The sequence below is a fragment of the Varanus komodoensis genome, unplaced genomic scaffold (genome assembly GCF_004798865.1).
Source record: "Varanus komodoensis strain SLA01 unplaced genomic scaffold, ASM479886v1 scaffold1, whole genome shotgun sequence".
Taxonomy (NCBI): domain Eukaryota; kingdom Metazoa; phylum Chordata; class Lepidosauria; order Squamata; family Varanidae; genus Varanus; species Varanus komodoensis.
The window spans coordinates 100,205,264-100,221,046 of record NW_025335268.1 but is presented as its reverse complement, the minus strand read 5'-3'; positions in this window follow the sequence as shown (position 1 = coordinate 100,221,046).

Genomic DNA, 15,783 nt, shown 5'->3' with positions numbered 1-15,783 from the left:
TGTGAATCCGAGTGCACATTTTCCTGGTTCTGCAACTCCAAGATTTCCTGACAAAACCCATGGCAACTAGCTGCCCTGCCTGGGTTTTCATGGCACAATAAACTATCGTGCCAGAGTTAATTGTGCTAGCTGTCCTGGCACACAACTTTCCAAGATCATGTAAACAAAATGATTGTAATTCAAATGATGGGACCACTAGAAGAAAGGCCTGTTTGAATAATCTCAATACCCTGGGATATGTGGAAGGGACAGACTACAGTTGAAATTGATGCAGCAGACTGAAAGGTACACTAAACTCAATGGAGCGTGGCACAATGTAGATTAGGAAAATGCTGAAAAACTGTTAAATGTGATTCATTCCCTCCTTATTGCTAACCTATGTCACAATTCCACATATGACTTGTTATTAAAGTACTGTTACCCTTTTCACTGGGAAAGGAAGTTCTTATAATTGGCTCCACACAGTTCCTTGAGGCATTCATTAAACTAATTATCACACAGCACACTGAAATGTAGGTTTAATTTTTTTCCTCCCCATATAAACAAACCCAAAATTAAAGTATGCCATTTTTTAAAGATAGTAACTGTCATAAAAACATTTTTGATTCATCTTTCTTTCTAAACCACTCACACAATTAGATTTGCTAAATTTTAATTCTGCAACAGCTGAGAGCAGAATGAATATTTTAATTGGCAATTCAACATTTTTAAAAGGATAGATTAATCTGTATGAATCAGCATAACTGGCAGCTCCTGTAGATTCAAGTAATGTACTTTCACCTCTTTGGCTTGTATGACTGCAGGAAATTGCTATTGCTGCTTTCTTATAGCATTGAAGTACACAGGAAATGAGGCCACACGGTGCCTGGCCTCATGAAGAAGCAAGTGTGTGACCAGGGCTAGTGGCTGGATGCATATGCTCAGACAGTCAGGCAGACAATGTGAGGAGCAGAGATGGCAAAGGATACATAAGCCTGACAACCTCTCCCCATTGGTACAGTGGTATGCATGAATGTGTGTGTTTTCCTGCACCCACACAACCACACCATAGTGCACATTTAGCTGGTTGCACTGGGCTGGATAGGATATGTTGAGTCTGTCACCAAATCTAGACTGAGAATTCAGGTGTTTTCACCTATTCTGCACTGTCCAGTCAAGTATCAGAGAGTTAATGCACCTTGCCAGGTAAAGAAGGAAAGCCATCTTGATATTCCTGGGCAGAGTATTGAACAATTATAATAAACCAGGGGCATTGGGAAGATGAAAGAAGACTCCATATATGAGGCTTCTGCTCAGACTACACCAGAATCTGTCCTCCAATTTCCACAAGATTTTTGAATTTCTCTTATCATTACAAGGTTGTTAACAGAGCTAAGGGCACCGTTTCTTTCTGTTTCATATCATATTGCTCTATAGAATCCTTGGCTGCCCAAATCTGATCTGAAAGGTCATATGGGAGTTGTTGTTGTTGTTGTTGTTGTGTGCCAACAAGTCATTTCACACTTATGACAACCCTATGAATGAAAGCTCTCCAAAATGTCTACTCTATAACAGCCCTGCTCAGCCCTTCCAAGTTCAAGCAGTGGCTTTCTCTATGGAGTCAACAGGAGAGGTTACTTCATGATATCTTCCCCTGAGCTTGAACTGAACTGTGGGAAGCCAGGGAGGCTTTGCACCAACAGGGAGACAGTTTGCACAATGAACAAGAGGTCACTCACACAGTGGAACAAAGGTAGTGATCCTGGGGGAATTTCAGGATGAAAATGGTGGTGCCTTATCCAGATTGGAGCCTTGTGAGCTTTCAGTTAAGTAATAATCTGCTATGTGTGATTTGAAGAGTGCTTAGGTAAGCCATACAATGCCAGGCAAAGGGTAGTGGATGTGACATGCTTCCCAGAAGCAATAATTGAGAAGGAGAAATGCATGTGGAAAAAAATGAATTGAGCTAAGCTCTGTTTGAGGTTCTTGTGCCCTATGCTTCAGTACTTCTGATGCTTTGTTTAGCCCATTCTGTGTGTAAAAACCTCAGCCAAAGCTGTTAATGTAAATGGGTTTGGTTGTACATTTCATCCTCAATTGTTTACTCAGTGTAGCTGAATTTGAACATGTGATATCTCCATTCCATGCCATTAACTTATGCATGTTATATTATAAATTTACACTATACTTCTGTTCCAATATGCTTGAAATCTAATTATAGAATTTAACTACAATTCTGTAATGTGTACTTACATCATTCTAGCACATTTCCAATGATTTGATTAACCCTTCTCGTTTAGAGCTTTAGGAAAACTTAAGATACCATATTAATTGTGGGATGAGAGGGAAAGAATGGACTACCCTGAAGAAGAAATGGCTGGCACCAAGGGCAGATCTTCCATTTCACAGCAAATAGCAGCTTCTGATGCCAACATTACTTTTTCTCAGAACCTGGGTAGTTGTGGGGACTTAAAAGCTCCACTATGGGCCAAAACAGGCCCCTGTAACCTGCTATCTAGCAACAAAGAAATAACAAACCAACAACAGTAACACATTTCATGTAATGTCTAGTGTGGCCCTTAATGATTGCATTCTATAGATGGTCCAAAGCAGCTTAGGGCACAATCCCAGACTTGTTTAGACAATTCCTAACATCTTTCAGTCAGCATGGCTGGCTAGGGCATGAATTTATAGTGTTTTTCCCTCTTCTAAGCATATATAGCATCATGCCCTTAAACATCCATATAAAACTTGGTTCTAAGTTGGGATTTTTGTTTCTGTTTGGTCTTTGTTTTGCTTTTTTATTTTTACATGGGTGACATTTATCATGTTTGCAGTACAATCCTTCACATGTCTACTCACATTTAATGTCTGCATCAGGGTACCAGGGTACCCTGTCATAAAATTTCAAATTGGCATTTTCAGTTTCAAGTGATCAAATCTATTATGACTTTGAAGGCTCTTAACACTTGCCTGGGAGTACATAAGTATCATTGAACTAAATGGTACTTGCTTCTTTGTATACATGCATGGGATTGCACTGTCAAAAATGCTCATATTAATTTGCCTTGTTCTTTTCTTATTTCAAAATCAGCAGCAGGGTTTTTTTTTCTGCTAAGATATTCCACTGTAATTTGGGCCTTCAGCAGCTCACAATTCAAAAATCTTTCACATATAATCTGTTCCAGAGTTTTCAGATTGCTAATAGTTATGATGAAAAGGGTATTTTGTACTGCATCTAATCAAAACTTATGGAATTATTAAATCAGTCTTTTAACTTAACTAAAAGGCCTGATCTTAGAGGTTTACTTAATCTCAACATGAACAGGGGTGAAAGTCCTGGTTTGGTTCTTCTAGCAAACTGCTCCAGTTACATGAATAGCCATGCTTTCAAGAAACAAACTGAGCAGAGTCAATTTTGGTTTTGAGATCCTGCAGTGGCCTCTCTTGTCTGCTTAACATTTCACAGTTAATTTCAAATTTGTGCAAAATTCAGGCTTCCACTCCACAATTAGTGCAAATTCATTCAATCTGCAGAGATTTCCTTGGCTTAAAGCAACAACAACAAAGAAATTTCAACCCGATGGAAAACTGAACTCTGTGTACTGTCTTGACTCACATCAGATTGAGTTAGCCAGTGATGGAATGTGTGTGGAAGATTCAAGAAAATGAATCAGGTTTTTACCATCCACCTTTGGATTCCTCACATTACCCTAGCCTGAAAGTGTTGTGATGGTGATGGGCAACAGGAAAATAGTTGCTTAAGTGTATATGGTGTGGCAGGCCTTTTAGCTTGTGAGCTATGGCTGAGAGAGTCACTTCCCTAAGGCGCCTTGTGAATTTAGGGTGGGTCCACCTAATGAGAAGGAAGGACTCACGGAGAAGACTGGGAACAATTGACAGCAAAAGAAGAAGGGGATGGCAGAGAATGAGGTGGCCAGATGGAGTCATTGAAACAGTTGGTGTGAGCTGAAGTGGACTCCAGGGAATGGTGGAGGACAGGAAGGCCTGGAGGAATGTTGTCCATGGGGTCGTGCTGGGTCAGACTTCACCAACAACAACAAGATTTGAATGAAGACAATGGATGGATGGATGGATGGATGACTTTGAATCACTTTGAATGAAGTGATCATTCTGTTTCTAGCCACAATGCTGCACACGGGAGATGTCATAGTGGAGTAGGCCTTTCAAGCAGGAAATGTAAACTGCTATTCCTGAAATCTTCTGACATGTAGCTTATCTTTGTACATATTCTGTTAACAGCCTAAAACTAAAGTTCGAATCATTATTGTGGGATACTTTAACTTTAAAGAATGAGTGCCTTACAGTACAATCCTTAAGTCTACTCAGAGGTCACTCTTGTCAGTTCAATGGTTCCACACCCAAGAATTGATGTCCAGCTTGCAGTGCTATACACAGTTACCTGAAAGTAAATGCAACTGGACATTGCAAGGTGTGATTCTACATAGATTTGTTTAGGATTGCACTATTAATTAAAATAAACTCAGTCACCCAGGTACTTTTTCTAAGAAATTCTAGTGTGGTGAAAGTCTCAAGGTTAAATCTAATTCATATTAATCAAGAATTGGATTAGCTGAATTTATATTCCATGAGTTTAATTCTAGTTAGGTTTTTAAATTGCATATTGCAGTTTGCTTGTGCATATAATAATTTCTGGTCAGTAGCACCATTTCACTTTATTTCCTTTTCTTTCCTAGTATACTGCTTATTTCCAGCTAACAGCATGGTAAAGTATACTTCAGGTCTGAAAAAGCCTTCACATTTTATAGCATGTTTGAAAATTCCATCTCCTGTGCCTAAGTCCAATGTTCCCTTCATAGAAATAACCATTATATACCATTTGTAAATGAATTATGGCAATAGGTATCATCAGGTTGGGTGTATTTATTTTGAAAGACATCACTGTAATGACTTTAAGAGTGGTCTTTTGGTATGGTAGCTTTTGCTGCCTCAGGGCTGCTATGAGTCACTTCTACATCCCCACCTCACAGACTGGGAGGCAGCGCAGCAGTGAGGGGACTGGACAAGTGCCAGTCTGGCTCTTGTTTGGCCTTACAGAACCTTCAGTCCCATCCTCTGAGGGCTTATCTGCAGTGCTTTGGTGTTAAAGGAAAACAGATCCTCTAAGGTCAGGAAAAAAGGGGAAAGAGGGGAAAGGTAGAGGGGAGGGGGAAAAGGGAAGGAGGGGGAGAGAAAGGGAAGGGGAAGGGAACTATGCAACTACCATGGTGCTGAGAAAGCATGTGCAGCTAACAAAGCCATGATGGCGATGTCAAGGAAACGTATTAGAGAGTACTCAGTTGTATATGCATAATGCTTCAATTTACATTGTCCTTGCACTTCATAGTGTTTTCCTCATTAACACAGTTGCAAGGCCAGTTAATGCATTATTTGAATAGCTAGAACTGATTATTAGTGCTCTCATAAGGTGACTCTCCATGCAAACAAATTCATTGCAGTAGTGATGGGGGTGTTATTTTTCTGTTCTTGAACACATGGTCAGTGTCTCCGATGCACTAAATGACTAGTGGAGAGACTAGGGAAAAGGTTGATCTCATGGAAGGATGTTATAGCTCCCATACGGGGCCTTGTTTCATAGGATCCCATACGGGGCCTTGTTTCATAGGATCCCATACGGGGCCTTGTTTCATAGGATCTATTTTTAACAGCCTACATGTGGCAGCAGTGAGATATCTAAAATACCACCTGCAATAGGATTCTGAATGGCAGAAGCTAGTCTGGCTTAAGAGTAAAATGGGATGGTAGCTGCACTTCCCTGAACTGAAATGGAAAGGTGGGGGTGTTTCTTTTCAATCTGGTCCTCTTCAGATGTTTTGCAGAATAACTTCTATCAGGCCCATCCAGGGTAGCCAATGTTCAGGGAAGCTGGACTTCAGAGCTTCTGCAAGGTGCCAGGATGGGAAAGTCTGCTGAAGTGCTGTCTACCATGGGCATCAAGGAGAACATCTTTTGGGACAAAACCAGCTAGTGGCTTCACACCAGAAGCTACTACAGATTTTGTCCTCCCTGAAGTGGACCATTCACAATTATTTCCTTTCATTTCTTTCCCCTAGCTCCTGGCACAAGTGCCTGGTTAGTAGAGTAGCTTTAGATGAATAACATCTAGTTAAGGAAGGACACAAATTATAGACAATGACATAGACACACACAGATGTGAAAGAAGCATTTCAGAGCTTGCCACCTAGGTGCTCAGCCTATACCAAGTATTGATCATGAGTTATAGAGCAGGAAAATAATGATGCATGAGCTCTAGGTTTAATATCAGATGTAATTATCCCAGAGGATATATGGGTGATTTTGCAGAAAAGCCATTTCTTTCTGCCTCCTTTCTGGCACCAATTGCTCTAATAGAAATATGATTTATTGAGCAGTTTCACCCATTCTGGACTTAACATATTTTTCCCATTGGACTTTCCAAAGGGAAAAGTATGGACATTCTGAAGAGACATGGCCTTTGCAGACTCTTCTGTCTCTTCCCAAAAGGAATCAGTTAAAAAGAGAAAGACTATTTTGAATGAGGAAAGGAATTTCATCATTTGTTATCCACCCTACGAATGTCAGGAGTAGATGAATTTGAAAGTGGTTACAAGACAAGAGATTGGGGAGCCATACGTATGAAGATGAAACAGATGGGAGTGTGTGATACTGTTTTATCTGGACTGACACCCTGTACTGCTTCAGCAGAGTCCGTTGTTTGGTTCTGCTGAAACTTGCCATCACCTATTGATTCATTCTGATGTAAAGAGAAGAAGATAGCTGTAGGTCTTTGAAGGTCCTGGGAGGTTTTATACCCAGTGGTGTCGTGGCATGTTTTGAAATGTAGCCACTTCTCCTGACAATTTTCATAGTCCTGTGAGTCCAAAACTTCAGAAAGCTGTAGCGAACCTTTTCAACAACCTAGTTCTAACAGTTTTCATCACCACAAGCACATTATCCTTAAAGATAATAGGTCTTAACTATCCATTCCACACTAAGCCACTCCAAAACACCTATCATTATGACAAGGATCACTCATAACTATATGATGTTGCTGAGCAAATACACTGTTTCTACCTGCCAATGTATGGATTGCTAGATTCAGAAGAAGAGGAGAAGGAGAAGGAAGCCTGAGGTGGGTGGGGAGATCCCTGCTAATCAAAAAGTTCTGTCACTTTGACCCTGTGAGACTTGACTCTGCTGGTTTATCTCAGGAATGCAGCACTTGGGACTTGCAGGTGTGATTTGTTATATGGAAGTTCCACATGCAGCCTGCAGAGACCCCTTGAGTTCATCCAGTGGGGAGCAGATGTTGACTGAGTCTCTTTCTCTGTGCTGAGAAAAGCATAGACGTGGGTGATCCAATTACATCAGTATGGGTGGCTTCACCCATCATCATCCTTACCACCACCACCGGCACACCACATTTATACTCCTCCTTCCTTCCTTGTGCAAGGAACCCAAGGTGTCTTACAAGATTCTCCACTTTTCATTTTATTTTCGCAACAACAATTTTGTAAAGCAAGTTGAGCTTAGTGAAGGTAAGAAATCCAGACCCGGATCTCCTGGGTACCACTCTAGCTACTGTGCCACGCTTGGATCTGCAATATCAGTAGTATAGCCACTGCTGCTTTCTGCTCTGCAAGAGGCAATTCACCCCCATCCCACTCCATTCTGTACTGCTGGCTTGTGCCGAGTACGTCATTGTTCACCTGGTCCCCTCTGTCCTGCAGGCAGGTTAGGGGTCCTCCTAACCGGGAAAGTGCCTAAGAGTAATTCCAGAACTGGTTCACTTTCAGCACTGGCAGGTGTGGGCAACAAGACTCTTCCCAGTGATTCTTAAAACTATTATTGTTGTGAATGGATGTCGCATTGGTTTAGATTGTCTGAGGCATAAATGCTAAAGGGAGGCTTTTACACAAATTTAAAAAATAAATAAGACTCACTGCCTTCAGCCTGCAAATAGTTCTGGAAAAATACTCAATACATTCCTTTCTTTTTGGGCAGTACCTGTTAGTCAATCATCCTTGGCCTTTTAGGTGAAAATGAACTGTTACTGGTGTGCAATTCACACTGTGAATCCCTATCTGTGCCCAACCTGTGTATCTGTAAATAAAGCCTATATCATATAAAGTGCCATGAAGCACGAGTGACCTCAATCCAAGGGAATGGAACTCTGAGTAAGCAGGGATCATTGGGTCAAAGCTGGAATTTCTGCTTAGAATGGACACTGACAAAATCTTTCCCCTCATCCTCCCAGGACATAACACCTTCTCTGTTTCCTCTTACCTTAGTTTCAATTCTTATAGTGGCTGGAGAGAGTTTCCTAGGTACCATATGTATTCAAAACTATCTCAAAATGCAAACAACTTTGCAAAAAAATCAGGTGTACAACTTACTCATGTATGGGCCTCTAATAATTCCTGTGTTTGTGTTTTTCATCACTTAAGAATGTCCCTTATATGAGTCCTGATGCAACATGAGAATAAATAAGAAGAATGACTTAAATGTCACTGAAATGAAAATCTGAGATCACAAATCTTTCTAAAGAATCATATTGAAATTATGGAAAAATCCTTATACTCATTAATAATTTTACAGTGCAATTCTATTCATATCTACACAAAAGGAAGCCCAGATGTTTAATGGAACTTACTTTCAGATAGGAGTATCCCATTAATTTTATCACCTAATCATCAGTCTATACTCTCAAGCCACCAGGACCCCTTTTAAACTTCATAATAAACATAATAAACAATGTTTCACTGACTTACAACTCAGTGACCATTTCTGCAACTTTTATGAATTTTTGTTGGGTCTTATAATGCCATTAATCTATTATTTACACCACCTAACATCTTTTATAAACCAGAGAGCAAACTGAATGGACAGCTTCTATTATTTTCTTTTGGCTGGAAGGCAAAGCTCTTACTTTCCTTAGTGAAATGTTACTTCCGTTGATTTATAGCTTTGCAGATCTTTCTGTGTGTGATTGCTGAATTTGCCATCCAGCGGGGACTAGGTAATCTGTGTGTCTTGGCAAGGGCTATTCATCTTACACGCTTCAATCCCCCCGTTACATTATTCTTATGTTTATGAACTACAGTAACAGTGATCACTGTAGCTGAACATGACACTGAGATTAGAGCTTCTTCTCCATATAAGACAGAAGACCAGCTACTATTCAGCTCTGGGAGGAATCATAAGCAATCAGGAGAGAGACCCCTAATTCCAGGATACAAATGTCTTGCAAAGTAGAGAGGAATGGTCATAGTTAGAACAGATGTATACTTTCAAGTTACAGTTAGATTTATCTGTGGCACCTGTGATATTATTGCACTGGAATGGTCCACTCGTCTTACAGATTGTGAATTGCAAAGTGCGGTAGGGCACTGATGGTTGTGTGATGGCAACTTGCTGAAGATTTCCTCACACTCAGCCAGCATCACCGCCCCCGCCTCCCCCCAGCATTAAAACAAATGTATTTGATGTCTAAACCACCCAGCAGCCAAAGCTCTCTGGGCAGTTCACAAATCTGATAGTCATATGCAAAGAATGTGAGCGTAACTGTTCTTCCATAATGGTTTACCTGATTCCATCGCATAGCCAGTGGATTTCAACCAGGCTCGGCAGGGCTATGCTGACTAGCCCTGAATCAGTTGACTAGCCCAGCCATCCCTGCTGTCATGCTTCAAAACAGCCAACTCCAATACTGGTTGATAGGGATAGGAAAGACTTTCATAGCAATTCTATGCTGATAAGCATTTGACATGTGTAAAGCTCTCCATATTGAGAACACAAAGAACTAGTGGTTTTAAAATTTTAAAAAGATTCTCTTTAACCTGAAAAGTACCCCTCCCCTCATGTATATGGATGGATGGATGGATACAGAGTGAGTCAGAAGGAGCCTCCTGGGCCATCTAGTCTATATATCAGACTATATAGCTAGTGTATATATGTGCATGTGGGAGAAACAGAATAAATGTATTCATCTAGGCCAAAAAATGTTGAGTATTGTGCTTTTATGAGTCTGGGTTGAATTTCAACACATTCAACCATGTCTGTGGTGTTGAATTTGTGTTGCTACCTCTCTTTTTTCTGACAAGCTTCTCACCTTTAACAGAAACTCAGCAGGCAGATACACTATGATTGTCTCCATGCTGTACATGGTGGATATTGCTAGCACAGACAGTTAAGAATTTAATTTCAGTTCCTTTTTATAAGGCTTTATCAAAATGTGACAAATTCTTCATATATTGCTGAAAAAGAACTGGAGAGTTAAAAACCTGCATGCAGGAAAAATACCTTGTTTAGATCTCTTCTGCTAAGGTGTTTTTACCCCATGTCTTATTACCAATATAAAGTCACCATGAGAAACTTAGCAAGGCAACCTAGTTCTGAACTGCACATGGCACTGAGCTTCCCAATCCATAAAGGTGAAACAACACACAAGCTTTCCACAGGATTGCAGAGGCATATGTGTTTCACCACAGAAAACCTTCTTGTATAGAAGAGATCTGTGTGCATTCATTGGCACATAAGTAGGACTCCTCCTTATAGTTGCTGAATATTCACCTAGCAGAAGATAGAGATGCCATAGCAAAGGAAATGTGGAGCAGGGCTAGACAGTGTGACACTGTGATCTCCTCTTGTGTTTCTTTGAATGTGACAAGTCTGAGGGAACACTCCATCCCTTATGTGTTCAGAAGCTGAAAGATCTATACAAGTTAGGGCTGCGACTACACATTCTCCATTGTGGCTTTAGTCCCAAATAGGAGATGGAGCAAAAACCTCATCAGAGTAAGTTCCATTTAATGTTGAGGTCAAGCACAGAACAGCTGTGCCACTGCTGTTCCATGCTTGGCACAAGTGGGATCTTTATGGTGCATTCATCCCAAATGGGAGGGATTTCAACAGTGACCATTAATCTCTTGGCTTCTTGTTCCCTTAAAAAACTATTTTAATAAGGAAAAAATGAAAAATGTTAGAATGCCACATTCACCTTACTGTTCCTGAACGCACTGCTGATCAGCTGGTTGGTGGGAAGAAAGAAAAGGAAAGAGTTTCTTCCTGGCCTTGCCCAGTCTTCTACTCACAGAGAGTTTTCTCCTGTATACCCTCTCTTTCTCCACTCCCACTTTCTATCCTTGCTATTTTCATTTGATCATGTCCATCATTATTTCCTTCTCTTCCCCAGCCCTAGCATTCTTCTTATACTTCCTGCCTAGTCCTTAGCTTCTCTCTCTCTCTGTCCTGTTGACTCCTTTAGCTAACTGTTTCTTTCTACTCCCATGAAGCGCCTGTTTTTCATACACACACTCTGAAACACTGGCTGACCCAGAAACACAGATCACAGAAAGGAATTTAATTATAGCACATCAAATTACTGAGTCCAACTTCTTTCACCCATCAGTAAAAGCTTGGTGGTTATAACCTTTATCAATCAGACAGCAAAGCAGTTACTATTGGTTTATTACTTAGTTCAAGAAACAGTCTCAAGGCTAGCAATGATAGTGTGTCAGAGATCACTTCCAAAAATAGGCAGCAAGTAAAAATATCTGCAGGCACAAATCATGATCAGCACAGGGAATCATAAGCAAGGGTTTAAGAGGAAGTTTTTAATGTAAATCCACATAGATAGAGATTAAGCTAATTAGATTCTAAATTGGCATCTCAAAGGTATAGATTTCAGGAAGCTGTGAGGCTGAGATCCACAAAAGTACAGGCATTTCATGGCTTATGTGGATCCAAGATTCTTGATTTGACAAGGCAAGGGAATATTATGAAATTTCATGCTGACATTCCCAACACAACTCACCAGCCTCTTGCTTTAGCTATCAATCTCAGAGCAAACAAATTTTCATGTTCCTGATAAATCCAGATGAAATATCTCAGTATCTCAGACAATTAAAATGATGGTACATCCAGGTAAGAAAGAGCACCACAGAGAAATGTTTCCATCATAGTCTTTCTACCTTCTCTATTGGCTCATGGTATAAGATTCATGGTTAACTAGGGACCATTCCATAACTAGAAATTTGCATAACTATCAGAAAAGTGGATCTAGTCCAGCAATAGACTTTAAACCAAGATCTCAGTGGCACAGAATTCAAAGCAAAATTCAGGTCTTATACAATTCACCATTATATTCTATGAGATGTTCTTAACAGCACAGGGTTCAAAGCAAAACAAAAAATCATGAATAGACCAGGTGTGAAAGCATTTCAGGTAGATCAGACAACTGTACCCAGCAAAGACTCCATGGCCTCTGTTCCAGCTTGATAGAGGGAAAGGGCTGCTAAAGTCTCCCTTCTGATTATGTGTCCTGACAGAGGAGTCTACCTTATAAGTGTATAAAATCCATCACCTTATACTGCTTATACGCATTTCTATTCTGTTTTCAGTAGATGCTTCAATTCCCAAGAAACAGGTTTGGGACCCACCTTTGCTTAGGCTAGTCACCCCCTGCCTGCCTAATTTTCACAGACAAGCTTTCAGCTTTCCTAGCTGTTGGTGTGACATGGAAGGTCACCTCTTGCAGCTGCTCAAGAGTGTTTCAATCACTCGGCTTCCTACCTTCTGTGAACCTAGGCAGGCTTGTGTTCTCTCTATGCTGACATTCCCCAGGCTCAGCATGGCTAAACCAGCCCTTCTCCCTTGTAAAAACTTCTGTCTCCCCTTGGCTTCCAATAGATGAAAACTAGGCAAAAAAAAAAAAAAAGATAAGACTTGGGGCTTCTCACAACTGAACTGGATTCGAAACTATCCTGCTCCTTTTCTTAATCAGATTCTGACTCTCAAGTGTAGGGCCCGTGGCAGTTTTTGAGCTAATCTAGCCTCTAGCCTTTTCCTTTCTCCTATACCCATTTATTTGTTTGTTTAAAGTTTTTCTGTACCTCATGACAGTTTACAATTAAAAAATAAGTCAGACAATAAAGCAATTAAAAACTCCTTAGTGCCAGTACTTGATGCTAAAATAATTGAAATGCCGTTTAACAGTTTAAAAATTGGGTAAATATAAAAGGGTTTTGGTCTGGTGCTGAAACAAGTCTAGTGCCAGTGCCAGGCACTCCTCTCTGGAGAACATGCCCCTTTGCACTGCTTACTTCCCTCCCTTCTAGCATTCAGCCTCACCATTTCACCTGCACACACACACACCCTCCTCCTCTGCTGTTTCTGCCTGCTCAGATAAGGTCAAATATGAAGATTGGCCTTGGAGCGCATACTCATCCTGTGCTTGCAATCTATTTTGGGGGGATTGTTCTATGGGGGGCTGTGGCTAGCACTGGTGGCTACAAAGGTTTGGGACCCCACCCTTTGGGACATGGCAGATGCCAGCAGCTGATTTAGTTGGTCACATGGCAGGTAGAGTTGAGCTGGAGGTGCAAGGCTATGGATAGCTCTTAGCCAACCTTTCCTAATCCAGTGGCCTCTAGATATTTTCTGCTTTAGCTTTCAGATTTCCTGACCAGGTTTGAACAAGACCTGAAGCTCAACTGAAGCTTCTTTCTTTCTTTTGGTCCACATGATCCTTTTCAGTTTGTATGCTGTCTCTGGGGATCAGAGGGCAAAGGGTCCCAGCTTAAGGTACTATTGACTGTCAGGCTCAGGTTCATGGTTAGAGTCCTGACCTGGGCTCTTCACTGCTACAGACTGTATTCCTGGCCTTTTTGAGGCAGCTGGTGCCAGCGTTTGGCTGCTCCTGTTCATGTGTAGGGCAATGGCCTTGTACTGATCCAACTAGTCCATATGGGCTAGTGGTAATCAGTATGGCAATAACCCAAGGGTGTCTGGGCCAGTAGTCAATGCTGCTTTGAACAACAAAGTTTCTTTTAGAAGTTTGCATTGATTGAGTTTTGTAAATATTACAAGGAGGAGCCAGTCAATTTTTGGCTTGGATGAATCAACATTTCAGAAATCCAAAATCTGTTTTCTTGTAAATAGTTTTGGTACTTCAGATCCGTGCCTTTGCTTATTAGTAAGACTTTGTGAAAATACAGTATTTGTATATGGCACACCACTTTTTTTTAAGTGAATGAGACAAATTGGGTAAAACTCGGGGGGAGAACAGCAAAAATGATAGAGGTTTTGGAGAAAGGAGTCTGCGGAGAGAGATAAAGATGAGTAGGCATATTGAATTTGGAGAAGAGCAACTATACCTGTCTACAGGTACATAAATGAAAATTATAAAGAGGAAAGGGAGTACTTATTCATTTTGAGTCAGCAAGGACAGGACAAGAACAAATGGACTTAGGATACACTTGGGGAAACCTATTTAACATTAGCAAATAATTTCATGGCTATAAAAGAGATTAGGATGTTGGATGGCACTTGGAAGAAAAATTGTGACATTTACATTACTGGTAGTGCTCATTCTACAAACCTAAGCTGGTTCATCAAGGAAAATGGGAAGGAAAAGAACATGAGTTCAGGTTCTTCTCCAATGATATAAAGGGTACTGTTAGGATCCTAAAATGGAAACCACTGCAAATTTAAGGAGTTGTTCCTATGAGCTCTCATTTAAACACACACACATTCCTAAAAAATTAACAAATGCATTTGGAGACTTTGGTGAAGAATGCCCACCATCTTTCACTGAGCTGAAACCATCTGACCAATGTATGTAGCCAATCTAGCAACAACCACTCACAAGGGGAAGGTATCAAATGGCAAGAGGATTTAGGGTCAGGAAAGAACCCAGTGAGGACTGCAAAAGGATGATGGAGGAAGAGAAACATAGATATGAAAAGAACCGAAAGTATGATCACATTGTCTGCATATATTATTTCCCGGTTCACACTGAGAAACTAAATGTCATGAGATACTTCAGTGAGAGCTGCCCTAAAATGGGCAAATCCAAGCTTTCAGTATAGCTAAAACAGTGCAACTCCAAACCTCAAAAGCTACCAGAAGTGATAACAATGTCAAGCCTTTCTAACACAGTTCTTATTTTGACCTGATAATATAAATTGCAGTTGATTGTCCTTGTATTGCAGGAGGGGAGGGGAGGGGAGGGAGGGGAGGGAAGAAAGTGACTTATGACAGCCCTATAGCATAGTTCACACTGAATAGTGCAAGTGAGCTTCTGTTTTTTACAAGAACCCTACTGAGTTGTCTAGATGTGTTAGAAAAATATTGAAGGCTGGAATTCTGATACTGTCAGAATAGCTTCCCTGCTTAATTTAAATGTTCAATTTAAAAAGTGCATGAAATAAGATGCAAGTAAGAGGTAGGGCCCTTGTGTCTGATAGAAACCTCTTTTTTGGCTTCCTTAGTCACAAGCTCTAGTCATATCCACAGCAGGGCTACAGAAGTCACATGTTGGTGCAGGTTCCACCTATTCCCTTTGTCTTCAGTGTCCAGGGATCATTGTTTATCCAGCACTATCTGCTCACAAAGGGAGATATGAAAAGGGACCCTGAATGACAAGGTTTGCAGAAAAAAAGGAGAAGAAAGAGGGGGCAGGCACAATCCAGATGTACCTGAACATGTGCAGTGGGCAAAGAATGCTAACTGTTGGTGGGAAGGGAAACGGAAGCAGTGGGTGAAGAGGAAGTGAACAGAAAGGCTAGGATCTTGAACAGTATCACTCCACACCATAACGGATGTGCTATAAGTTCCACTGGTACAGTGCTTATTTTGAGAAATCAATTAATTAAATAATTGTCCATCCATCTGTCTATCAAAGCTTAGACACCTCAAACTTGACATGCAGCCTTAGGGATGAGTACCCCTTGGTATCATCCTGTTTTTTAAGTGTATTAATTTTAATTCATCTAAATGTGC